The sequence below is a fragment of the Pleurodeles waltl genome, chromosome 3_1 (genome assembly GCF_031143425.1).
Source record: "Pleurodeles waltl isolate 20211129_DDA chromosome 3_1, aPleWal1.hap1.20221129, whole genome shotgun sequence".
NCBI lineage: Eukaryota > Metazoa > Chordata > Amphibia > Caudata > Salamandridae > Pleurodeles > Pleurodeles waltl.
Window position 1 is genome coordinate 17,442,736 of NC_090440.1, and position 27,405 is coordinate 17,470,140.

Consider the following 27,405-nt stretch of genomic DNA (forward strand, 5'->3'; position numbering starts at 1 on the left):
GACAATTCCACACACCAGCCCCCAGTGCTTGACTCACTTCAAAGGGTGACAACTCCACCCCCCAGCCACCAGGGCCTGACTCACTTCAAACTCCACACCCAGCCACCAGGGCTTGACTCACCTCAAACTCCACACACCAGCCACCAGGGCTTGACCCACTTGAAAGGGTGATAACTTCACACCAAACCACCAGGGCTTGACTCACTTCAAAGGGTGATAACTGCACACCCAGCCACCAGGGCTTGACTCACTTGAAAGGGTGATAACTCCACCCCCCAGCCACCAGGGCTTCACTCACTTCAAAGGCTGATAACTCCACACCCCAGCCACCAGGGCTTGACTCACTTCAAACGCCACTCACCAACCACCAAGGCTTGACTCACTTCAAAGGGTGACAACTCCACACCCAGCCACCAGGGCTTGACTCACTTCAAAGGGTGATAACTCCACACCCAGCCACCATGGGTTGACTCTCTTCAAAGGGTGACAACTCCACCCCCCAGCCACCAGGGCTTGACTCACTTCAAAGGGTGATAAATCCACACCCCAGCCACCAGGGCTTGACTCACTTCAAAGGGTGACAACTCCACCCCCCAGCAACCAGGGTTTGGCTCACTTCAAAGGGTGATAACTTCACACCCAGCCACCAGGGCTTGACTCACTTCAAAGAGGGATAACTGCACACCCCAGCCACCAGGGCTTGACTCCAAACTCCACACACCAGCCACCAGGGCTTGACTCACTTCAAACTCCACACACCAGCCATCAGGGCTTGACTCACTTCAAAGGGTGATAACTCCAACCCAGCCACCAGGGCTTGACTCACTTCAAAGGGTGATAACTCCACACCCCAGCCACCAGGGCTTGACTCACTTTAAACTCCACACACCAGCCATCAGGGCTTGACTCACTTCAAACTCCACACACCAGCCACCAGGGCTCGTCTCACTTCAAAGGGTGATAACTTCACACCCAGCCACCAGGGCTTGACTCACTTCAAAGGGTGATAACTCCACCCCCCAGCCACCAGGGCTTGACTCACTTCAAAGGTTGATAACTCCACACCCCAACCACCAGGGCTTGACTCACTTCAAAGGGTGATATCTCCACACTCAGCCCCCAGGCATTGACTCACTTCTAAGGCTGATACCTCCACACCCAGCCACCAGGGCTTGACTCACTTCAAAGTCTGACAACTCCACACCCAGCCAGCAGGGCTTGACTCACTTCAAACTCCACACCAGCCACCAGGGCTTGACTCACTTCAAAGGGTGATTACTCCAACCCAGCCACCAGGGCTTGACTCACTTCAAACGGTGATAACTCCACACCCCAGCCGCCAGGGCTTGACTCACTTCAAACTCCATACCCCAGCCACCAGGGCTTGACTCACTTCAAAGGGTGATAACTCCACACCCCAGCCACCAGGGCTTGACTCACTTCAAAGGGTGACAACTCCACCCCCCAGCCACCAGGGCTTGACTCACTTCAAAGGGTGACAAATCCACCCCCCAGCTAGCAGGGCTTGACTCACTTCAAACTCCAAACACCAGCCACCAGGGCTTGACTCACTTCAAAGGGTGATAACTTCACACCCTAGCCACCAGGGCTTGACTAACTTCAAAGGGTGACAATTCCACACACCAGCCCCCAGGGCTTGACTCACTTCAAAGGGTGATAACTCCACACCCAGCCACCAGGGCTTGATTCACTTCAAAGGGTGATAACTCCACCCCCCAGCCATCAGGGCTTGACTCACTTCAAAGAGTGATAACTCCAACCCAGCCAACAGGGCTTGACTCACTTCAAAGGGTGATAACTCCACCCCCCAGCCACCAGGGCTTGGCTCACTTCAAAGGGTGACAATTCCACACACCAGCCCCCAGGGCTTGACTCACTTCAAAGGGTGATAACTCCACACCCAGCCACCAGGGCTTGATTCACTTCAAAGGGTGATAAATCCACACCCAGCCACCAGGGCTTGACTCACTTCAAAGGTTGATAACTCCACCCCCCAGCCACCAGGGCTTGACTCACTTCAAAGGGTGATAACTCCAACCCAGCCACCAGGGCTTGACTCACTTCAAAGGGTGATAACTCCATACCCCAGCCACCAGGGCTTGACTCACTTCAAACTCCACACACCAGCCATCAGGGCTTGATTCACTTCAAAGGGTGATAACTTCATACCCAGCCACCAGGGCTTGACTCACTTCAAAGGGTGATAACTCCACACCCCAGCAACAAGGGCTTGACTCACTTCAAACTCCACACAACAGCCACCAGGGCTTGACTCACTTCAAACTCCACACACCAGTCACCAGGGCTTGACTCACTTCAAAGGGTGACAATTCCACACACCAGCCCCCAGTGCTTGACTCACTTCAAAGGGTGACAACTCCACCCCCCTGCCACCAGGGCTTGACTCACTTCAAACTCCACACACCAGCCACCAGTGCTTGACTCACTTCAAAGGGTGATAACTCCACACCCCAGCCACCAGGGCTTGACTCACTTCAAACTCCACACACCAGCCATCAGGACTTGACTCACTTCAAAGGGTGATAACTCCAACCCAGCCACCAGGGCTTGACTCACTTCAAAGGGTGATAACTCCACACCCCAGCCACCAGGGCTTGACTCACTTCAAACTCCACACACCAGCCACTAGGGCTCGACTCACTTCAAAGGGTGATAACTTCACACCCAGCCACCAGGGCTTGACTCACTTCAAAGGGTGATAACTCCACCCCCAGCCACCAGGGCTTGACTCACTTCAAACTCCACACTCAGCCCCCAGGCCTTTACTCACTTCTAAGGCTGATACCTCCACACCCAGCCACCAGGGCTTGACTCACTTCAAAGGCTCACAACTCCACACCCAGCCAGCAGGGCTTGACTCACTTCAAAGGGTGATAACTCCACCCCCCAGCCACCAGGGCTTGATTCACTTCAAAGAGTGATAACTTCAACCCAGCCCCCAGGGCTTGACTCACTTCAAAGGGTGATATCTCCACACCCAGCCCCCAGGGCTTGACTCACTTCAAAGACTGGTACCTCCACACCCAGCCACCAGGGCTTGACCCACTTCAAAGGGTGACAACTCCACACCCCAGCCACCAGGGCTTGACTCACTTCAAAGGGTGAAAACTCCACCCCCCAGTCACCAGGGCTTGGCTCAGTTCAAAGGGTGACAAACCCACCCCCCAGCCACCAGGGCTTGACTCACTTCAAAGGGTGATAACTTCACACCCCAGCCACCAGGGCTTAACTCACTTCTAAGGGTGACAATTCCACACACCAGCCAGCCCCCAGGGCTTGACTCACTTCAAACTCTACACACCAGCCACCAGGGCTTGACTCACTTCAACGGGTGATATCTCCACAACCAGCCCCTAGGGCTTGACTCACTTCAAAGGCTGACACCTCCACACCCAGCTACCAGGGCTTGACTCACTTCAAAGGGTGATAACTACACACCCAGCCACCGGGGCTTGATTCAATTCAAAGGGTGATAACTCCTCACCCCAGCCACCAGGGCTCGACTCACTTCAAACTCCACACACCAGCCATCAGGGCTTGACTCACTTCAATGGGTGATAACTTCACACACCAGCCCCCAGGGCTTGACTCACTTCAAAGGGTGATAACTCCACACCCAGCCACCAGGGCTTGATTCACTTCAAAGGGTGATAACTCCACCCCCCAGCCACCAGGGCTTGACTCACTTCAAAGAGTGATAACTCCAACCCAGTCAACAGGGCTTGACTCACTTCAAAGGGTGATAACTCCACCCCCCAGCCACCAGGGCTTGGCTCACTTCAAAGGGTCATAATTCCACCCCCCAGCCACCAGGGCTTGACTCACTTAAAACTCCACACCCCAGCCACCAGGGCTTGACTCACTTCAAAGGGTGATAACTCCACACCCCATCCACCAGGGCTTGACTCACTTCAAAGGGTGACAACTCCACCCCCTAGCCACCAGGGCTTGGCTCACTTGAAAGGGTGACAAATCCACCCCCCAGCCACCAGGGCTTGACTCACTTCAAAGGGTGATAACTTCACACCCCAACCACCAGGGCTTGACTCACTTCAAAGGGTGACAATTCCACACACCAGCCCCCAGGGCTTGACTCACTTCAAACTACACACACCAGCCACCAGGGCTTGAGTCACTTCAAAGGGTGATATCTCCACAGCCAGCCCCTAGGGCTTGACTCACTTCAAAGGCTGATACCTCCACACCCAGCTACCAGGGCTTGACTCACTTCAAAAGGTGATAACTCCACACCCAGCCACAAGGGCTTGACTCACTACAAAGGGTGATAACTCCACCCCCCAGCCACCAGGGCTTGACTCACTTCAAAGGGTGATAACTCCAACCCAGCCACCAGGGCTTGACTCACTTCAAAGGGTGATAACTCCACACCCCAGCCACCAGGGCTTGACTTACTTCAAACTCCACACACCAGCCATCAGGGCATGACTCACTTCAAAGGGGGATAACTTCACACCCAGCCACCAGGGCTTGACTCACTTCAAAAGGGTGATAACTCCACACCCCAGCAACAAGGGCTTGACTCACTTCAAACTCCACACAACAGCCACCAGGGCTTGACTCACTTCAAACTCCACACACCAGTCACCAGGGCTTGACTCACTTCAAAGGGTGACAATTCCACACACCAGCCCCCAGTGCTTGACTCACTTCAAAGGGTGACAACTCCACCCCCCAGCCACCAGGGCATGACTCACTTCAAACTCCACACCCAGCCACCAGGGCTTGACTCACCTCAAACTCCACACACCAGCCACCAGGGCTTGACCCACTTCAAAGGGTGATAACTTCACACCAAACCACCAGGGCTTGACTCACTTCAAAGGGTGATAACTGCACACCCAGCCACCAGGGCTTGACTCACTTGAAAGGGTGATAACTCCACCCCCCAGCCACCAGGGCTTCACTCACTTCAAAGGCTGATAACTCCACACCCCAGCCACCAGGGCTTGACTCACTTCAAACTCCACACACCAACCACCAAGGCTTGACTCACTTCAAAGGGTGACAACTCCACACCCAGCCACCAGGGCTTGACTCACTTCAAAGGGTGATAACTCCACACCCAGCCACCATGGGTTGACTCTCTTCAAAGGGTGACAACTCCACCCCCCAGCCACCAGGGCTTGACTCACTTCAAAGGGTGATAAATCCACACCCCAGCCACCAGGGCTTGACTCACTTCAAAGGGTGACAACTCCACCCCCCAGCAACCAGGGTTTGGCTCACTTCAAAGGGTGATAACTTCACACCCAGCCACCAGGGCTTGACTCACTTCAAAGGGGGATAACTGCACACCCCAGCCACCAGGGCTTGACTCCAAACTCCACACACCAGCCACCAGGGCTTGACTCACTTCAAACTCCACACACCAGCCATCAGGGCTTGACTCACTTCAAAGGGTGATAACTCCAACCCAGCCACCAGGGCTTAACTCACTTCAAAGGGTGATAACTCCACACCCCAGCCACCAGGGCTTGACTCACTTTAAACTCCACACACCAGCCATCAGGGCTTGACTCACTTCAAACTCCACACACCAGCCACCAGGGCTCGTCTCACTTCAAAGGGTGATAACTTCACACCCAGCCACCAGGGCTTGACTCACTTCAAAGGGTGATAACTCCACCCCCCAGCCACCAGGGCTTGACTCACTTCAAAGGTTGATAACTCCACACCCCAACTACCAGGGCTTGACTCACTTCAAAGGGTGATATCTCCACACTCAGCCCCCAGGCATTGACTCACTTCTAAGGCTGATACCTCCACACCCAGCCACCAGGGCTTGACTCACTTCAAAGGCTGACAACTCCACACCCAGCCAGCAGGGCTTGACTCACTTCAAACTCCACACCAGCCACCAGGGCTTGACTCACTTCAAAGGGTGATAACTCCAACCCAGCCACCAGGGCTTGACTCACTTCAAACGGTGATAACTCCACACCCCAGCCGCCAGGGCTTGACTCACTTCAAACTCCATACCCCAGCCACCAGGGCTTGACTCACTTCAAAGGGTGATAACTCCACACCCCAGCCACCAGGGCTTGACTCACTTCAAAGGGTGACAACTCCACCCCCCAGCCACCAGGGCTTGACTCACTTCAAAGGGTGACAAATCCACCCCCCAGCTAGCAGGGCTTGACTCACTTCAAACTCCAAACACCAGCCACCAGGGCTTGACTCACTTCAAAGGGTGATAACTTCACACCATAGCCACCAGGGCTTGACTAACTTCAAAGGGTGACAATTCCACACACCAGCCCCCAGGGCTTGACTCACTTCAAAGGGTGATAACTCCACACCCAGCCACCAGGGCTTGATTCACTTCAAAGGGTGATAACTCCACCCCCCAGCCATCAGGGCTTGACTCACTTCAAAGAGTGATAACTCCAACCCAGCCAACAGGGCTTGACTCACTTCAAAGGGTGATAACGCCACCCCCCAGCCACCAGGGCTTGGCTCACTTCAAAGGGTGACAATTCCACACACCAGCCCCCAGGGCTTGACTCACTTCAAAGGGTGATAACTCCACACCCAGCCACCAGGGCTTGATTCACTTCAAAGGGTGATAACTCCACCCTCCAGCCACCAGGGCTTGACTCACTTCAAAGAGTGATAACTCCAACCCAGCCAACAGGGCTTGACTCACTTGAAAGGGTGATAACTCCACCCCCCAGCCACCAGGGCTTGACTCACTTAAAACTCCACACCCCAGCCACCAGGGCTTCACTCACTTCAAAGGGTGATAACTCCACACCCCAGCCACCAGGCCTTGACTCACTTCAAAGGGTAACAACTCCACCCCCCAGCCACCAGGGCTTGGCTCACTTCAAAGGGTGACAAATCCACCCCCCAGCCACCAGGGTTTGACTCACTTCAAAGGGTGATAACTTCACACCCCAGCCACCAGGGCTTGACTCATTTCAAAGGGTGACAACTCCACACACCAGCCCCCGGGGCTTGACTCACTTCAAACTACACACACCAGCCACCAGGGCTTGACTCACTTCAAAGGGTGATATCTCCACACCCAGCCCCTAGGGCTTGACTCACTTCAAAGGCTGATACCTCCACACCCAGCTACCAGGGCTTGACACACTTCAAAAGGTGATAACTCCACACCCAGCCACCAGGGCTTGACTCACTTCAAAGGGTGATAACTCCACCCCCTAGCCACCAGGGCTTGACTCACTTCAAAGGGTGATAACTCCAACCCAGCCACCAGGGCTTGACTCACTTCAAAGGGTGATAACTCCACACCCCAGCCACCAGGGCTTGACTCACTTCAAACTGCACACACCAGCCATCAGGGCTTGACTCACTTCAAAGGGTGATAACTTCACACCCAGCCACCAGGGCTTGACTCACTTCAAAGGGTGATAACTCCACACCCCAGCAACAAGGGCTTGACTCACTTCAAACTCCACACAACAGCCACCAGGGCTTGACTCACTTCAAACTCCACACACCAGTCACCAGGGCTTGACTCACTTCAAAGGGTGACAATTCCACACACCAGCCCCCAGTGCTTGACTCACTTCAAAGGGTGACAACTCCACCCCCCAGCCACTAGGGCTTGACTCATTTCCAACTCCACACACCAGCCACCAGGGCTTGACTCACTTCAAACTCCACACACCAGTCATCAGGGCCTGACTCAATTCAAAGGGTGACAATTCCACACACCAGCCCCCAGGGCATGACTCACTTCAAAGCGTGACAAATCCACCCCTCAGCCACCAGGGCTTGACTCACTTCAAAGGGTGACAACTCCACCCCCCAGCCACCAGGGCTTGACTCACTTCAAACTCCACACACCAGCCACCAGGGCTTGACTAATTTCAAAGGGTGATAACTTCACACCCAGCCACCAGGGCTTGACTCACTTCAAACTCCACACACCAGCCACCAGGGCTTGACTCACTTCAAACTCCACACACCAACCACCAAGTCTTGACTCACTTCAAAGGGTGACAACTCCACCCCCCTGCCACCAGGGCTTGACTCACTTCAAACTCCACACACCAGCCACCAGTGCTTGACTCACTTCAAAGGGTGATAACTCCACACCCCAGCCACCAGGGCTTGACTCAGTTCAAACTCCACACACCAGCCATCAGGGCTTGACTCACTTCAAAGGGTGATAACTCCAACCCAGCCACCAGGGCTTGACTCACTTCAAAGGGTGATAACTCCACACCCCAGCCACCAGGGCTTGACTCACTTCAAACTCCACACACCAGCCACCAGGGCTCGACTCACTTCAAAGGGTGATAACTTCACACCCAGCCACCAGGGCTTGACTCACTTCAAAGGGTGATAACTCCACCCCCAGCCACCAGGGCTTGACTCACTTCAAACTCCACACTCAGCCCCCAGGCCTTTACTCACTTCTAAGGCTGATACCTCCACACCCAGCCACCAGGGCTTGACTCACTTCAAAGGCTCACAACTCCACACCCAGCCAGCAGGGCTTGACTCACTTCAAAGGGTGATAACTCCACCCCCCAGCCACCAGGGCTTGATTCACTTCAAAGAGTGATAACTTCAACCCAGCCACCAGGGCTTGACTCACTTCAAAGGGTGATATCTCCACACCCAGCCCCCAGGGCTTGACTCACTTCAAAGACTGGTACCTCCACACCCAGCCACCAGGGCTTGACCCACTTCAAAGGGTGACAACTCCACACCCCAGCCACCAGGGCTTGACTCACTTCAAAGGGTGAAAACTCCACCCCCCAGTCACCAGGGCTTGGCTCAGTTCAAAGGGTGACAAACCCACCCCCCAGCCACCAGGGCTTGACTCACTTCAAAGGGTGATAACTTCACACCCCAGCCACCAGGGCTTAACTCACTTCAAAGGGTGACAATTCCACACACCAGCCAGCCCCCAGGGCTTGACTCACTTCAAACTCTACACACCAGCCACCAGGGCTTGACTCACTTCAACGGGTGATATCTCCACAACCAGCCCCTAGGGCTTGACTCACTTCAAAGGCTGACACCTCCACACCCAGCTACCAGGGCTTGACTCACTTCAAAGGGTGATAACTACACACCCAGCCACCGGGGCTTGATTCACTTCAAAGGGTGATAACTCCTCACCCCAGCCACCAGGGCTCGACTCACTTCAAACTCCACACACCAGCCATCAGGGCTTGACTCACTTCAATGGGTGATAACTTCACACACCAGCCCCCAGGGCTTGACTCACTTCAAAGGGTGATAACTCCACACCCAGCCACCAGGGCTTGATTCACTTCAAAGGGTGATAACTCCACCCCCCAGCCACCAGGGCTTGACTCACTTCAAAGAGTGATAACTCCAACCCAGCCAACAGGGCTTGACTCACTTCAAAGGGTGATAACTCCACCCCCCCAGCCACCAGGGCTTGGCTCACTTCAAAGGGTCATAATTCCACCCCCCAGCCACCAGGGCTTGACTCACTTAAAACTCCACACCCCAGCCACCAGGGCTTGACTCACTTCAAAGGGTGATAACTCCACACCCCATCCACCAGGGCTTGACTCACTTCAAAGGGTGACAACTCCACCCCCTAGCCACCAGGGCTTGGCTCACTTGAAAGGGTGACAAATCCACCCCCCAGCCACCAGGGCTTGACTCACTTCAAAGGGTGATAACTTCACACCCCAACCACCAGGGCTTGACTCACTTCAAAGGGTGACAATTCCACACACCAGCCCCCAGGGCTTGACTCACTTCAAACTACACACACCAGCCACCAGGGCTTGAGTCACTTCAAAGGGTGATATCTCCACAGCCAGCCCCTAGCGCTTGACTCACTTCAAAGGCTGATACCTCCACACCCAGCTACCAGGGCTTGACTCACTTCAAAAGGTGATAACTCCACACCCAGCCACAAGGGCTTGACTCACTACAAAGGGTGATAACTCCACCCCCCAGCCACCAGGGCTTGACTCACTTCAAAGGGTGATAACTCCAACCCAGCCACCAGGGCTTGACTCACTTCAAAGGGTGATAACTCCACACCCCAGCCACCAGGGCTTGACTTACTTCAAACTCCACACACCAGCCATCAGGGCATGACTCACTTCAAAGGGGGATAACTTCACACCCAGCCACCAGGGCTTGACTCACTTCAAAAGGGTGATAACTCCACACCCCAGCAACAAGGGCTTGACTCACTTCAAACTCCACACAACAGCCACCAGGGCTTGACTCACTTCAAACTCCACACACCAGTCACCAGGGCTTGACTCACTTCAAAGGGTGACAATTCCACACACCAGCCCCCAGTGCTTGACTCACTTCAAAGGGTGACAACTCCACCCCCCAGCCACCAGGGCCTGACTCACTTCAAACTCCACACCCAGCCACCAGGGCTTGACTCACCTCAAACTCCACACACCAGCCACCAGGGCTTGACCCACTTCAAAGGGTGATAACTTCACACCAAACCACCAGGGCTTGACTCACTTCAAAGGGTGATAACTGCACTCCCAGCCACCAGGGCTTGACTCACTTGAAAGGGTGATAACTCCACCCCCCAGCCACCAGGGCTTCACTCACTTCAAAGGCTGATAACTCCACACCCCAGCCACCAGGGCTTGACTCACTTCAAACTCCACACACCAACCACCAAGGCTTGACTCACTTCAAAGGGTGACAACTCCACACCCAGCCACCAGGGCTTGACTCACTTCAAAGGGTGATAACTCCACACCCAGCCACCATGGGTTGACTCTCTTCAAAGGGTGACAACTCCACCCCCCAGCCACCAGGGCTTGACTCACTTCAAAGGGTGATAAATCCACACCCCAGCCACCAGGGCTTGACTCACTTCAAAGGGTGACAACTCCACCCCCCAGCAACCAGGGTTTGGCTCACTTCAAAGGGTGATAACTTCACACCCAGCCACCAGGGCTTGACTCACTTCAAAGGGGGATAACTGCACACCCCAGCCACCAGGGCTTGACTCCAAACTCCACACACCAGCCACCAGGGCTTGACTCACTTCAAACTCCACACACCAGCCATCAGGGCTTGACTCACTTCAAAGGGTGATAACTCCAACCCAGCCACCAGGGCTTGACTCACTTCAAAGGGTGATAACTCCACACCCCAGCCACCAGGGCTTGACTCACTTTAAACTCCACACACCAGCCATCAGGGCTTGACTCACTTCAAACTCCACACACCAGCCACCAGGGCTCGTCTCACTTCAAAGGGTGATAACTTCACACCCAGCCACCAGGGCTTGACTCACTTCAAAGGGTGATAACTCCACCCCCCAGCCACCAGGGCTTGACTCACTTCAAAGGTTGATAACTCCACACCCCAACCACCAGGGCTTGACTCACTTCAAAGGGTGATATCTCCACACTCAGCCCCCAGGCATTGACTCACTTCTAAGGCTGATACCTCCACACCCAGCCACCAGGGCTTGACTCACTTCAAAGGCTGACAACTCCACACACAGCCAGCAGGGCTTGACTCACTTCAAACTCCACACCAGCCACCAGGGCTTGACTCACTTCAAAGGGTGATAACTCCAACCCAGCCACCAGGGCTTGACTCACTTCAAACGGTGATAACTCCACACCCCAGCCGCCAGGGCTTGACTCACTTCAAACTCCATACCCCAGCCACCAGGGCTTGACTCACTTCAAAGGGTGATAACTCCACACCCCAGCCACCAGGGCTTGACTCACTTCAAAGGGTGACAACTCCACCCCCCAGCCACCAGGGCTTGACTCACTTCAAAGGGTGACAAATCCACCCCCCAGCTAGCAGGGCTTGACTCACTTCAAACTCCAAACACCAGCCACCAGGGCTTGACTCACTTCAAAGGGTGATAACTTCACACCATAGCCACCAGGGCTTGACTAACTTCAAAGGGTGACAATTCCACACACCAGCCCCCAGGGCTTGACTCACTTCAAAGGGTGATAACTCCACACCCAGCCACCAGGGCTTGATTCACTTCAAAGGGTGATAACTCCACCCCCCAGCCATCAGGGCTTGACTCACTTCAAAGAGTGATAACTCCAACCCAGCCAACAGGGCTTGACTCAGTTCAAAGGGTGATAACTCCACCCCCCAGCCACCAGGGCTTGGCTCACTACAAAGGGTGACAATTCCACACACCAGCCCCCAGGGCTTGACTCACTTCAAAGGGTGATAACTCCACACCCAGCCACCAGGGCTTGATTCACTTCAAAGGGTGATAACTCCACCCTCCAGCCACCAGGGCTTGACTCACTTCAAAGAGTTATAACTCCAACCCAGCCAACAGGGCTTGACTCACTTCAAAGGGTGATAACTCCACCCCCCAGCCACCAGGGCTTGACTCACTTAAAACTCCACACCCCAGCCACCAGGGCTTCACTCACTTCAAAGGGTGATAACTCCACACCCCAGCCACCAGGCCTTGACTCACTTCAAAGGGTAACAACTCCACCCCCCAGCCACCAGGGCTTGGCTCACTTCAAAGGGTGACAAATCCACCCCCCAGCCACCAGGGTTTGACTCACTTCAAAGGGTGATAACTTCACACCCCAGTCACCAGGGCTTGACTCATTTCAAAGGGTGACAACTCCACACACCAGCCCCCGGGGCTTGACTCACTTCAAACTACACACACCAGCCACCAGGGCTTGACTCACTTCAAAGGGTGATATCTCCACACCCAGCCCCTAGGGCTTGACTCACTTCAAAGGCTGATACCTCCACACCCAGCTACCAGGGCTTGACTCACTTCAAAAGGTGATAACTCCACACCCAGCCACCAGGGCTTGACTCACTTCAAAGGGTGATAACTCCACCCCCTAGCCACCAGGGCTTGACTCACTTCAAAGGGTGATAACTCCAACCCAGCCACCAGGGCTTGACTCACTTCAAAGGGTGATAACTCCACACCCCAGCCACCAGGGCTTGACTCACTTCAAACTGCACACACCAGCCATCAGGGCTTGACTCACTTCAAAGGGTGATAACTTCACACCCAGCCACCAGGGCTTGACTCACTTCAAAGGGTGATAACTCCACACCCCAGCAACAAGGGCTTGACTCACTTCAAACTCCACACAACAGCCACCAGGGCTTGACTCACTTCAAACTCCACACACCAGTCACCAGGGCTTGACTCACTTCAAAGGGTGACAATTCCACACACCAGCCCCCAGTGCTTGACTCACTTCAAAGGGTGACAACTCCACCCCCCAGCCACTAGGGCTTGACTCATTTCAAACTCCACACACCAGCCACCAGGGCTTGACTCACTTCAAACTCCACACACCAGTCATCAGGGCCTGACTCAATTCAAAGGGTGACAATTCCACACACCAGCCCCCAGGGCATGACTCACTTCAAAGCGTGACAAATCCACCCCTCAGCCACCAGGGCTTGACTCACTTCAAAGGGTGACAACTCCACCCCCCAGCCACCAGGGCTTGACTCACTTCAAACTCCACACACCAGCCACCAGGGCTTGACTAATTTCAAAGGGTGATAACTTCACACCCAGCCACCAGGGCTTGACTCACTTCAAACTCCACACACCAGCCACCAGGGCTTGACTCACTTCAAACTCCACACACCAACCACCAAGTCTTGACTCACTTCAAAGGGTGACAACTCCACACCCAGCCACCAGGGCTTGACTCACTTCAAAGGGTGATAACTCCACACCCAGCCCCCAGGGCTTGACTCACTTCAAAGACTGGTATCTCCACATCCAGCCACCAGGGTTTGACCCACTTCAAAGGGTGGTAACTCCAACCCAGCCAACAGGGCTTGACTCACTTCAAAGGGTGATAACTCCACACCCCAACCACCAGAGCTTGACTCACTTCAAACTCCACACCCCAGCCACCAGGGCTTGACTCACTTCAAAGGCTGACACCTCCACACCCAGCCACCAGGGCTTGACTCACTTCAAAGGGTGACAAATCCACACACCAGCCCCCAGGGCTTGACTCACTTCAAAGGGTGATAACTTCACACCCCAACCACCAGGGTTTGACTCACTTCAAAGGGTGACAATTCCACACACCAGCCCCCAGGGCTTGACTCACTTCAAACTACACACACCAGCCACCAGGGCTTGAGTCACTTCAAAGGGTGATATCTCCACAGCCAGCCCCTAGGGCTTGACTCACTTCAAAGGCTGATACCTCCACACCCAGCTACCAGGGCTTGACTCACTTCAAAAGGTGATAACTCCACACCCAGCCACCAGGGCTTGACTCACTACAAAGGGTGATAACTCCACCCCCCAGCCACCATGGCTTGACTCACTTCAAAGGGTGATAACTCCAACCCAGCCACCAGGGCTTGACTCACTTCAAAGGGTGATAACTCCACACCCCAGCCACCAGGGCTTGACTTACTTCAAACTCCACACACCAGCCATCAGGGCATGACTCACTTCAAAGGGGGATAACTTCACACCCAGCCACCAGGGCTTGACTCACTTCAAAAGGGTGATAACTCCACACCCCAGCAACAAGGGCTTGACTCACTTCAAACTCCACACAACAGCCACCAGGGCTTGACTCACTTCAAACTCCACACACCAGTCACCAGGGCTTGACTCACTTCAAAGGGTGACAATTCCACACACCAGCCCCCAGTGCTTGACTCACTTCAAAGGGTGACAACTCCACCCCCCCAGCCACCAGGGCCTGACTCACTTCAAACTCCACACCCAGCCACCAGGGCTTGACTCACCTCAAACTCCACACACCAGCCACCAGGGCTTGACCCACTTCAAAGGGTGATAACTTCACACCAAACCACCAGGGCTTGACTCACTTCAAAGGGTGATAACTGCACACCCAGCCACCAGGGCTTGACTCACTTGAAAGGGTGATAACTCCACCCCCCAGCCACCAGGGCTCCGCTCACTTCAAAGGCTGATAACTCCACACCCCAGCCACCAGGGCTTGACTCACTTCAAACTCCACACACCAACCACCAAGGCTTGACTCACTTCAAAGGGTGACAACTCCACACCCAGCCACCAGGGCTTGACTCACTTCAAAGGGTGATAACTCCACACCCAGCCACCAGGGGTTGACTCTCTTCAAAGGGTGACAACTCCACCCCCCAGCCACCAGGGCTTGACTCACTTCAAAGGGTGATAAATCCACACCCCAGCCACCAGGGCTTGACTCACTTCAAAGGGTGACAACTCCACCCCCCAGCAACCAGGGTTTGGCTCACTTCAAAGGGTGATAACTTCACACCCAGCCACCAGGGCTTGACTCACTTCAAAGGGGGATAACTGCACACCCCAGCCACCAGGGCTTGACTCCAAACTCCACACACCAGCCACCAGGGCTTGACTCACTTCAAACTCCACACACCAGCCATCAGGGCTTGACTCACTTCAAAGGGTGATAACTCCAACCCAGCCACCAGGGCTTGACTCACTTCAAAGGGTGATAACTCCACACCCCAGCCACCAGGGCTTGACTCACTTTAAACTCCACACACCAGCCATCAGGGCTTGACTCACTTCAAACTCCACACACCAGCCACCAGGGCTCGTCTCACTTCAAAGGGTGATAACTTCACACCCAGCCACCAGGGCTTGACTCACTTCAAAGGGTGATAACTCCACCCCCCAGCCACCAGGGCTTGACTCACTTCAAACTCCACACCAGCCACCAGGGCTTGACTCACTTCAAAGGTTGATAACTCCACACCCCAACTACCAGGGCTTGACTCACTTCAAAGGGTGATATCTCCACACTCAGCCCCCAGGCATTGACTCACTTCTAAGGCTGATACCTCCACACCCAGCCACCAGGGCTTGACTCACTTCAAAGGCTGACAACTCCACACCCAGCCAGCAGGGCTTGACTCACTTCAAACTCCACACCAGCCACCAGGGCTTGACTCACTTCAAAAGGTGATAACTCCACACCCAGCCACCAGGGCTTGACTCACTACAAAGGGTGATAACTCCACCCCCCAGCCACCATGGCTTGACTCACTTCAAAGGGTGATAACTCCAACCCAGCCACCAGGGCTTGACTCACTTCAAAGGGTGATAACTCCACACCCCAGCCACCAGGGCTTGACTTACTTCAAACTCCACACACCAGCCATCAGGGCATGACTCACTTCAAAGGGGGATAACTTCACACCCAGCCACCAGGGCTTGACTCACTTCAAAAGGGTGATAACTCCACACCCCAGCAACAAGGGCTTGACTCACTTCAAACTCCACACAACAGCCACCAGGGCTTGACTCACTTCAAACTCCACACACCAGTCACCAGGGCTTGACTCACTTCAAAGGGTGACAATTCCACACACCAGCCCCCAGTGCTTGACTCACTTCAAAGGGTGACAACTCCACCCCCCCAGCCACCAGGGCCTGACTCACTTCAAACTCCACACCCAGCCACCAGGGCTTGACTCACCTCAAACTCCACACACCAGCCACCAGGGCTTGACCCACTTCAAAGGGTGATAACTTCACACCAAACCACCAGGGCTTGACTCACTTCAAAGGGTGATAACTGCACACCCAGCCACCAGGGCTTGACTCACTTGAAAGGGTGATAACTCCACCCCCCAGCCACCAGGGCTTCGCTCACTTCAAAGGCTGATAACTCCACACCCCAGCCACCAGGGCTTGACTCACTTCAAACTCCACACACCAACCACCAAGGCTTGACTCACTTCAAAGGGTGACAACTCCACACCCAGCCACCAGGGCTTGACTCACTTCAAAGGGTGATAACTCCACACCCAGCCACCAGGGGTTGACTCTCTTCAAAGGGTGACAACTCCACCCCCCAGCCACCAGGGCTTGACTCACTTCAAAGGGTGATAAATCCACACCCCAGCCACCAGGGCTTGACTCACTTCAAAGGGTGACAACTCCACCCCCCAGCAACCAGGGTTTGGCTCACTTCAAAGGGTGATAACTTCACACCCAGCCACCAGGGCTTGACTCACTTCAAAGGGGGATAACTGCACACCCCAGCCACCAGGGCTTGACTCCAAACTCCACACACCAGCCACCAGGGCTTGACTCACTTCAAACTCCACACACCAGCCATCAGGGCTTGACTCACTTCAAAGGGTGATAACTCCAACCCAGCCACCAGGGCTTGACTCACTTCAAAGGGTGATAACTTCACACCCAGCCACCAGGGCTTGACTCACTTCAAAGGGTGATAACTCCACCCCCCAGCCACCAGGGCTTGACTCACTTCAAACTCCACACCAGCCACCAGGGCTTGACTCACTTCAAAGGTTGATAACTCCACACCCCAACTACCAGGGCTTGACTCACTTCAAAGGGTGATATCTCCACACTCAGCCCCCAGGCATTGACTCCCTTCTAAGGCTGATACCTCCACACCCAGCCACCAGGGCTTGACTCACTTCAAAGGCTGACAACTCCACACCCAGCCAGCAGGGCTTGACTCACTTCAAACTCCACACCAGCCACCAGGGCTTGACTCACTTCAAAGGGTGATAACTCCAACCCAGCCACCAGGGCTTGACTCACTTCAAACGGTGATAACTCCACACCCCAGCCGCCAGGGCTTGACTCACTTCAAACTCCATACCCCAGCCACCAGGGCTTGACTCACTTCAAAGGGTGATAACTCCACACCCCAGCCACCAGGGCTTGACTCACTTCAAAGGGTGACAACTCCACCCCCCAGCCACCAGGGCTTGACTCACTTCAAAGGGTGACAAATCCACCCCCCAGCTAGCAGGGCTTGACTCACTTCAAACTCCAAACACCAGCCACCAGGGCTTGACTCACTTCAAAGGGTGATAACTTCACACCCTAGCCACCAGGGCTTGACTAACTTCAAAGGGTGACAATTCCACACACCAGCCCCCAGGGCTTGACTCACTTCAAAGGGTGATAACTCCACACCCAGCCACCAGGGCTTGATTCACTTCAAAGGGTGATAACTCCACCCCCCAGCCATCAGGGCTTGACTCACTTCAAAGAGTGATAACTCCAACCCAGCCAACAGGGCTTGACTCACTTCAAAGGGTGATAACTCCACCCCCAAGCCACCAGGGCTTGGCTCACTTCAAAGGGTGACAATTCCACACACCAGCCCCCAGGGCTTGACTCACTTCAAAGGGTGATAACTCCACACCCAGCCACCAGGGCTTGATTCACTTCAAAGGGTGATAACTCCACCCTCCAGCCACCAGTGCTTGACTCACTTCAAAGAGTGATAACTCCAACCCAGCCAACAGGGCTTGACTCACTTCAAAGGGTGATAACTCCACCCCCCAGCCACCAGGGCTTGACTCACTTAAAACTCCACACCCCAGCCACCAGGGCTTCACTCACTTCAAAGGTTGATAACTCCACACCCCAGCCACCAGGCCTTGACTCACTTCAAAGGGTAACAACTCCACCCCCCAGCCACCAGGGCTTGGCTCACTTCAAAGGGTGACAAATCCACCCCCCAGCCACCAGGGTTTGACTCACTTCAAAGGGTGATAACTTCACACCCCAGCCACCAGGGCTTGACTCATTTCAAAGGGTGACAACTCCACACACCAGCCCCCGGGGCTTGACTCACTTCAAACTACACACACCAGCCACCAGGGCTTGACTCACTTCAAAGGGTGATATCTCCACACCCAGCCCCTAGGGCTTGACTCACTTCAAAGGCTGATACCTCCACACCCAGCTACCAGGGCTTGACTCACTTCAAAAGGTGATAACTCCACACCCAGCCACCAGGGCTTGACTCACTTCAAAGGGTGATAACTCCACCCCCTAGCCACCAGGGCTTGACTCACTTCAAAGGGTGATAACTCCAACCCAGCCACCAGGGCTTGACTCACTTCAAAGGGTGATAACTCCACACCCCAGCCACCAGGGCTTGACTCACTTCAAACTGCACACACCAGCCATCAGGGCTTGACTCACTTCAAAGGGTGATAACTTCACACCCAGCCACCAGGGCTTGACTCACTTCAAAGGGTGATAACTCCACACCCCAGCAACAAGGGCTTGACTCACTTCAAACTCCACACAACAGCCACCAGGGCTTGACTCACTTCAAACTCCACACACCAGTCACCAGGGCTTGACTCACTTCAAAGGGTGACAATTCCACACACCAGCCCCCAGTGCTTGACTCACTTCAAAGGGTGACAACTCCACCCCCCAGCCACTAGGGCTTGACTCATTTCAAACTCCACACACCAGCCACCAGGGCTTGACTCACTTCAAACTCCACACACCAGTCATCAGGGCCTGACTCAATTCAAAGGGTGACAATTCCACACACCAGCCCCCAGGGCATGACTCACTTCAAAGCGTGACAAATCCACCCCTCAGCCACCAGGGCTTGACTCACTTCAAAGGGTGACAACTCCACCCCCCAGCCACCAGGGCTTGACTCACTTCAAACTCCACACACCAGCCACCAGGGCTTGACTAATTTCAAAGGGTGATAACTTCACACCCAGCCACCAGGGCTTGACTCACTTCAAACTCCACACACCAGCCACCAGGGCTTGACTCACTTCAAACTCCACACACCAACCACCAAGTCTTGACTCACTTCAAAGGGTGACAACTCCACACCCAGCCACCAGGGCTTGACTCACTTCATAGGGTGATAACTCCACACCCAGCCCTCAGGGCTTGACTCACTTCAAAGACTGGTACCTCCACATCCAGCCACCAGGGTTTGACCCACTTCAAAGGGTGATAACTCCAACCCAGCCAACAGGGCTTGACTCACTTCAAAGGGTGATAACTCCACACCCCAACCACCAGAGCTTGACTCACTTCAAACTCCACACCCCAGCCACCAGGGCTTGACTCACTTCAAAGGCTGACACCTCCACACCCAGCCACCAGGGCTTGACTCACTTCAAAGGGTGATAACTACACACCCAGCCACCAGGGCTTGACTCACTTCAAAGGGTGACAAATCCACACACCAGCCCCCAGGGCTTGACTCACTTCAAAGGGTGACAAATCCACCCCTCAGCCACCAGGGCTTGACTCACTTCAAAGGGTGACAACTCCACCCCCCAGCCACCAGGGCTTGACTCACTTCAAACTCCACACACCAGCCACCAGGCCTTGACTCACTTCAAACTCCACACACCAGTCACCAGGGCCTGATTCAATTCAAAGGGTGATAACTCCACACCCCAGCCACCAGGGCTTGACTCACTTCAAAGGGTGACAACTTATCCCCCCAGCCACCAGGGCTTGACTCACTTCAAAGGGTGACAAATCCACCCCCCAGCTACCAGGGCTTGACTCACTTCAAACTCCAAACACCAGCCACCAGGGCTTGACTCACTTCAAAGGGTGATAACTTCACACCCCAGCCACCAGGGCTTGACTCACTTCAAAGGGTGAAAACTCCACCCCCCAGCCACCAGGGCTTGGCTCACTTCAAAGGGTGACAAATCCACCCCCCAGCCACCAGGGCTTGACTCACTTCAAAGGGTGATAACTTCACACCCCAGCCCCCAGGGCTTGACTCACTTCAAAGGGTGATATCTTCACAACCAGCCCCTAGGGATTGACTCACTTCAAAGGCTGACACCTCCACACCCAGCCACCAGGGCTTGACTCACTTCAAAGGGTGATAACTACACACCCAGCCACCAGGGCTTGACTCACTTCAAAGGGTGACAAATCCACACACCAGCCCCCAGGGCTTGACTCACTTCAAAGGGTGACAAATCCATCCCTCAGCCACCAGGGCTTGACTCACTTCAAAGGGTGACAACTCCACCCCCCAGCCACCAGGGCTTGACTCACTTCAAACTCCACACACCAGCAAACAGGGCTTGACTCACTTCAAACTCCACACACCAGTCACCAGGGCCTGACTCAATTCAAAGGGTGATAACTCCACACCCCAGCCACCAGGGCTTGACTCACTTCAAAGGGTGACAACTCCACCCCCCAGCCACCAGGGCTTGACTCACTTCAAAGGGTGACAAATCCACCCCCCAGCTACCAGGGCTTGACTCACTTCAAACTCCAAACACCAGCCACCTGGGCTTGACTCACTTCAAAGGGTGATAACTTCACACCCCAGCCACCAGGGCTTGACTCACTTCAAAGGGTGACAATTCCACACACCAGCCCCCAGGGCTTGACTCACTTCAAAGGGTGATAACTCCACACCCAGCCACCAGGGCTTGATTCACTTCAAAGGGTGATAACTCCACCCCCCAGCCACCAGGGCTTGACTCACTTCAAAGAGTGATAACTCCAACCCAGCCAACAGGGCTTGACTCACTTCAAAGGGTGATAACTCCACCCCCCAGCCACCAGGGCTTGGCTCACTTCAAAGGGTGATAACTCCACCCCCCAGCCACCAGGGCTTGACTCACTTAAAACTCCACACCCCAGCCACCATGGCTTGACTCACTTAAAAGGGTGATAACTCCACACCCCAGCCACCAGGGCTTGACTCACTTCAAAGGGTGACAACTCCACCCCCCAGCCACCAGGGCTTGGCTCACTTCAAAGGGTGATAACTTCACACCCCAGCCATCAGGGCTTCACTCACTTCAAAGGGTGACAATTCCACACACCAGCCCCCAGGGCTTGACTCACTTCAAACTACACACACCAGCCACCAGGGCTTGACGCAGTTCAAAGGGTGATATCTCCACACCCAGCACCTAGGGCTTGACTCACTTCAAAGGCTGATACCTCCACACCCAGCTACCAGGGCTTGACTCACTTCAAAAGGTGATAACTCCACACCCAGCCACCAGGGCTTGACTCACTACAAAGGGTGATAACTCCACCCCCCAACCACTAGGGCTTGAATCACTTCAAAGGGTGATAACTTCACACCCCAGCCACCAGGGCTTGACTCACTTCAAAGGGTGATAACTCCACCCCCCAGCCACCAGGGCTTGACTCACTTCAAAGGGTGATAACTTCACACCCCAGCCACCAGGGCTTGACTCACTTCAAAGCGTGACAATTCCACACACCAGCCCCCAGGGCTTGACTCACTTTAAACTACACACACCAGCCACCAGGGCTTGACTCACTTCAAAGGGTGATATCTCCACACCCAGCACCTAGGGCTTGACTCACTTCAAAGGGTGATAACTTCACACCCCAGCCACCAGGGCTTGACTCACTTCAAAGGGTGATAACTCCACCCCCCAGCCACCAGGGCTTGACTCACTTCAAAGGGTGATAACTTCACACCCCAGCCACCAGGGCTTGACTCACTTCAAAGGGTGAAATTCCACACACCAGCCCCCAGGGCTTGACTCACTTCAAACTACACACACCAGCCACCAGGGCTTGACTCACTTCAAAGGGTGATATCTGCACACCAAGCACCTAGGGCTTGACTCACTTCAAAGGCTGAAACCTCCACCCCCCAGCCACCAGGGCTTGGCTCACTTCAAAGGGTGACAAATCCACCCCCCAGCCACCAGGGCTTGACTCACTTCAAAGGGTGATAACTTCACACCCCAGCCCCCAGGGCTTGACTCACTTCAAAGGGTGATATCTCCACAACCAGCCCCTAGGGATTGACTCACTTCAAAGGCTGACACCTCCACACCCAGCCACCAGGGCTTGACTCACTTCAAAGGGTGATAACTACACACCCAGCCACCAGGGCTTGACTCACTTCAAAGGGTGACAAATCCACACACCAGCCCACATGGCTTGACTCACTTCAAAGGGTGACAAATCCACCCCTCAGCCACCAGGGCTTGACTTACTTCAAAGGGTGACAACTCCACCCCCCAGCCACCAGGGCTTGACTCAATTCAAACTCCACACACCAGCCACCAGGGCTTGACTCACTTCAAACTCCACACACCAGTCACCAGGGCCTGACTCAATTCAAAGGGTGATAACTCCACACCCCAGCCACCAGGGCTTCACTCACTTCAAAGGGTGACAACTCCACCCCCCAGCCACCAGGGCTTGACTCACTTCAAAGGGTGACAAATCCACCCCCCAGCTACCAGGGCTTGACTCACTTCAAACTCCAAACACCAGCCACCTGGGCTTGACTCACTTCAAAGGGTGATAACTTCACACCCCAGCCACCAGGGCTTGACTCACTTCAAAGGGTGACAATTCCACACACCAGCCCCCAGGGCTTGACTCACTTCAAAGGGTGATAACTCCACACCCAGCCACCAGGGCTTGATTCACCCCGAAGGGTGATAACTCCACCCCCCAGCCACCAGGGCTTGACTCACTTCAAAGAGTGATAACTCCAACCCAGCCAACAGGGCTTGACTCACTTCAAAGGGTGATAACTCCACCCCCCAGCCACCAGGGCTTGGCTCACTTCAAAGGGTGATAACTCCACCCCCCAGCCACCAGGGCTTGACTCACTTAAAACTCCACACCCCAGCCACCATGGCTTGACTCACTTAAAAGGGTGATAACTCCACACCCCAGCCACCAGGGCTTGACTCACTTCAAAGGGTGACAACTCCACCCCCCAGCCACCAGGGCTTGGCTCACTTCAAAGGGTGATAACTTCACACCCCAGCCATCAGGGCTTCACTCACTTCAAAGGGTGACAATTCCACACACCAGCCCCCAGGGCTTGACTCACTTCAAACTACACACACCAGCCACCAGGGCTTGACGCAGTTCAAAGGGTGATATCTCCACACCCAGCACCTAGGGCTTGACTCACTTCAAAGGCTGATACCTCCACACCCAGCTACCAGGGCTTGACTCACTTCAAAAGGTGATAACTCCACACCCAGCCACCAGGGCTTGACTCACTACAAAGGGTGATAACTCCACCCCCCAACCACTAGGGCTTGAATCACTTCAAAGGGTGATAACTTCACACCCCAGCCACCAGGGCTTGACTCACTTCAAAGGGTGATAACTCCACCCCCCAGCCACCAGGGCTTGACTCACTTCAAAGGGTGATAACTTCACACCCCAGCCACCAGGGCTTGACTCACTTCAAAGCGTGACAATTCCACACACCAGCCCCCAGGGCTTGACTCACTTTAAACTACACACACCAGCCACCAGGGCTTGACTCACTTCAAAGGGTGATATCTCCACACCCAGCACCTAGGGCTTGACTCACTTCAAAGGGTCATAACTTCACACCCCAGCCACCAGGGCTTGACTCACTTCAAAGGGTGATAACTCCACCCCCCAGCCACCAGGGCTTGACTCACTTCAAAGGGTGATAACTTCACACCCCAGCCACCAGGGCTTGACTCACTTCAAAGGGTGAAATTCCACACACCAGCCCCCAGGGCTTGACTCACTTCAAACTACACACACCAGCCACCAGGGCTTGGCTCACTTCAAAGGGTGATATCTGCACACCAAGCACCTAGGGCTTGACTCACTTCAAAGGCTGAAACCTCCACCCCCCAGCCACCAGGGCTTGGCTCACTTCAAAGGGTGACAAATCCACCCCCCAGCCACCAGGGCTTGACTCACTTCAAAGGGTGATAACTTCACACCCCAGCCCCCAGGGCTTGACTCACTTCAAAGGGTGATATCTCCACAACCAGCCCCTAGGGATTGACTCACTTCAAAGGCTGACACCTCCACACCCAGCCACCAGGGCTTGACTCACTTCAAAGGGTGATAACTACACACCCAGCCACCAGGGCTTGACTCACTTCAAAGGGTGACAAATCCACACACCAGCCCACAGGGCTTGACTCACTTCAAAGGGTGACAAATCCACCCCTCAGCCACCAGGGCTTGACTCACTTCAAAGGGTGACAACTCCACCCCCCAGCCACCAGGGCTTGACTCAATTCAAACTCCACACACCAGCCACCAGGGCTTGACTCACTTCAAACTCCACACACCAGTCACCAGGGCCTGACTCAATTCAAAGGGTGATAACTCCACACCTCAGCCACCAGGGCTTCACTCACTTCAAAGGGTGACAACTCCACCCCCCAGCCACCAGGGCTTGACTCACTTCAAAGGGTGACAAATCCACCCCCCAGCTACCAGGGCTTGACTCACTTCAAACTCCAAACACCAGCCACCTGGGCTTGACTCACTTCAAAGGGTGATAACTTCACACCCCAGCCACCAGGGCTTGACTCACTTCAAAGGGTGACAATTCCACACACCAGCCCCCAGGGCTTGACTCACTTCAAAGGGTGATAACTCCACACCCAGCCACCAGGGCTTGATTCACTCCGAAGGGTGATAACTCCACCCCCCAGCCACCAGGGCTTGACTCACTTCAAAGAGTGATAACTCCAACCCAGCCAACAGGGCTTGACTCACTTCAAAGGGTGATAACTCCACCCCCCAGCCACCAGGGCTTGGCTCACTTCAAAGGGTGATAACTCCACCCCCCAGCCACCAGGGCTTGACTCACTTAAAACTCCACACCCCAGCCACCATGGCTTGACTCACTTAAAAGGGTGATAACTCCACACCCCAGCCACCAGGGCTTGACTCACTTCAAAGGGTGACAACTCCACCCCCCAGCCACCAGGGCTTGGCTCACTTCAAAGGGTGATAACTTCACACCCCAGCCATCAGGGCTTCACTCACTTCAAAGGGTGACAATTCCACACACCAGCCCCCAGGGCTTGACTCACTTCAAACTACACACACCAGCCACCAGGGCTTGACGCAGTTCAAAGGGTGATATCTCCACACCCAGCACCTAGGGCTTGACTCACTTCAAAGGCTGATACCTCCACACCCAGCTACCAGGGCTTGACTCACTTCAAAAGGTGATAACTCCACACCCAGCCACCAGGGCTTGACTCACTTCAAAGGGTGATAACTCCACCCCCCAACCACTAGGGCTTGAATCACTTCAAAGGGTGATAACTTCACACCCCAGCCACCAGGGCTTGACTCACTCAAAGGGTGATAACTCCACCCCCCAGCCACCAGGGCTTGACTCACTTCAAAGGGTGATAACTTCACACCCCAGCCACCAGGGCTTGACTCACTTCAAAGGGTGACAATTCCACACACCAGCCCCCAGAGCTTGACTCACTTCAAACTACACACACCAGCCACCAGGGCTTGACTCACTTCAAAGGGTGATATCTCCACACCCAGCACCTAGGGCTTGACTCACTTCAAAGGGTGATAACTTCACACCCCAGCCACCAGTGCTTGACTCACTTCAAAGGGTGATAACTCCACCCCCCAGCCACCAGGGCTTGACTCACTTCAAAGGGTGATAACTTCACACCCCAGCCACCAGGGCTTGACTCACTTCAAAGGGTGAAATTCCACACACCAGCCCCCAGGGCTTGACTCACTTCAAACTACACACACCAGCCACCAGGGCCTGACTCAATTCAAAGGGTGATAACTCCACACCCCAGCCACCAGGGCTTGACTCACTTCAAAGGGTGACAACTCATCCCCCCAGCCACCAGGGCTTGACTCACTTCAAAGGGTGACAAATCCACCCCCCAGCTACCAGGGCTTGACTCACTTCAAACTCCAAACACCAGCCACCAGGGCTTGACTCACTTCAAAGGGTGATAACTTCACACCCCAGCCACCAGGGCTTGACTCACTTCAAAGGGTGAAAACTCCACCCCCCAGCCACCAGGGCTTGGCTCACTTCAAAGGGTGACAAATCCACCCCCCAGCCACCAGGGCTTGACTCACTTCAAAGGGTGATAACTTCACACCCCAGCCCCCAGGGCTTGACTCACTTCAAAGGGTGATATCTTCACAACCAGCCCCTAGGGATTGACTCACTTCAAAGGCTGACACCTCCACACCCAGCCACCAGGGCTTGACTCACTTCAAAGGGTGATAACTACACACCCAGCCACCAGGGCTTGACTCACTTCAAAGGGTGACAAATCCACACACCAGCCCCCAGGGCTTGACTCACTTCAAAGGGTGACAAATCCACCCCTCAGCCACCAGGGCTTGACTCACTTCAAAGGGTGACAACTCCACCCCCCAGCCACCAGGGCTTGACTCACTTCAAACTCCACACACCAGCCACCAGGGCTTGACTCACTTCAAACTCCACACACCAGTCACCAGGGCCTGACTCAATTCAAAGGGTGATAACTCCACACCCCAGCCACCAGGGCTTGACTCACTTCAAAGGGTGACAACTCCACCCCCCAGCCACCAGGGCTTGACTCACTTCAAAGGGTGACAAATCCACCCCCCAGCTACCAGGGCTTGACTCACTTCAAACTCCAAACACCAGCCACCTGGGCTTGACTCACTTCAAAGGGTGATAACTTCACACCCCAGCCACCAGGGCTTGACTCACTTCAAAGGGTGACAATTCCACACACCAGCCCCCAGGGCTTGACTCACTTCAAAGGGTGATAACTCCACACCCAGCCACCAGGGCTTGATTCACTTCAAAGGGTGAT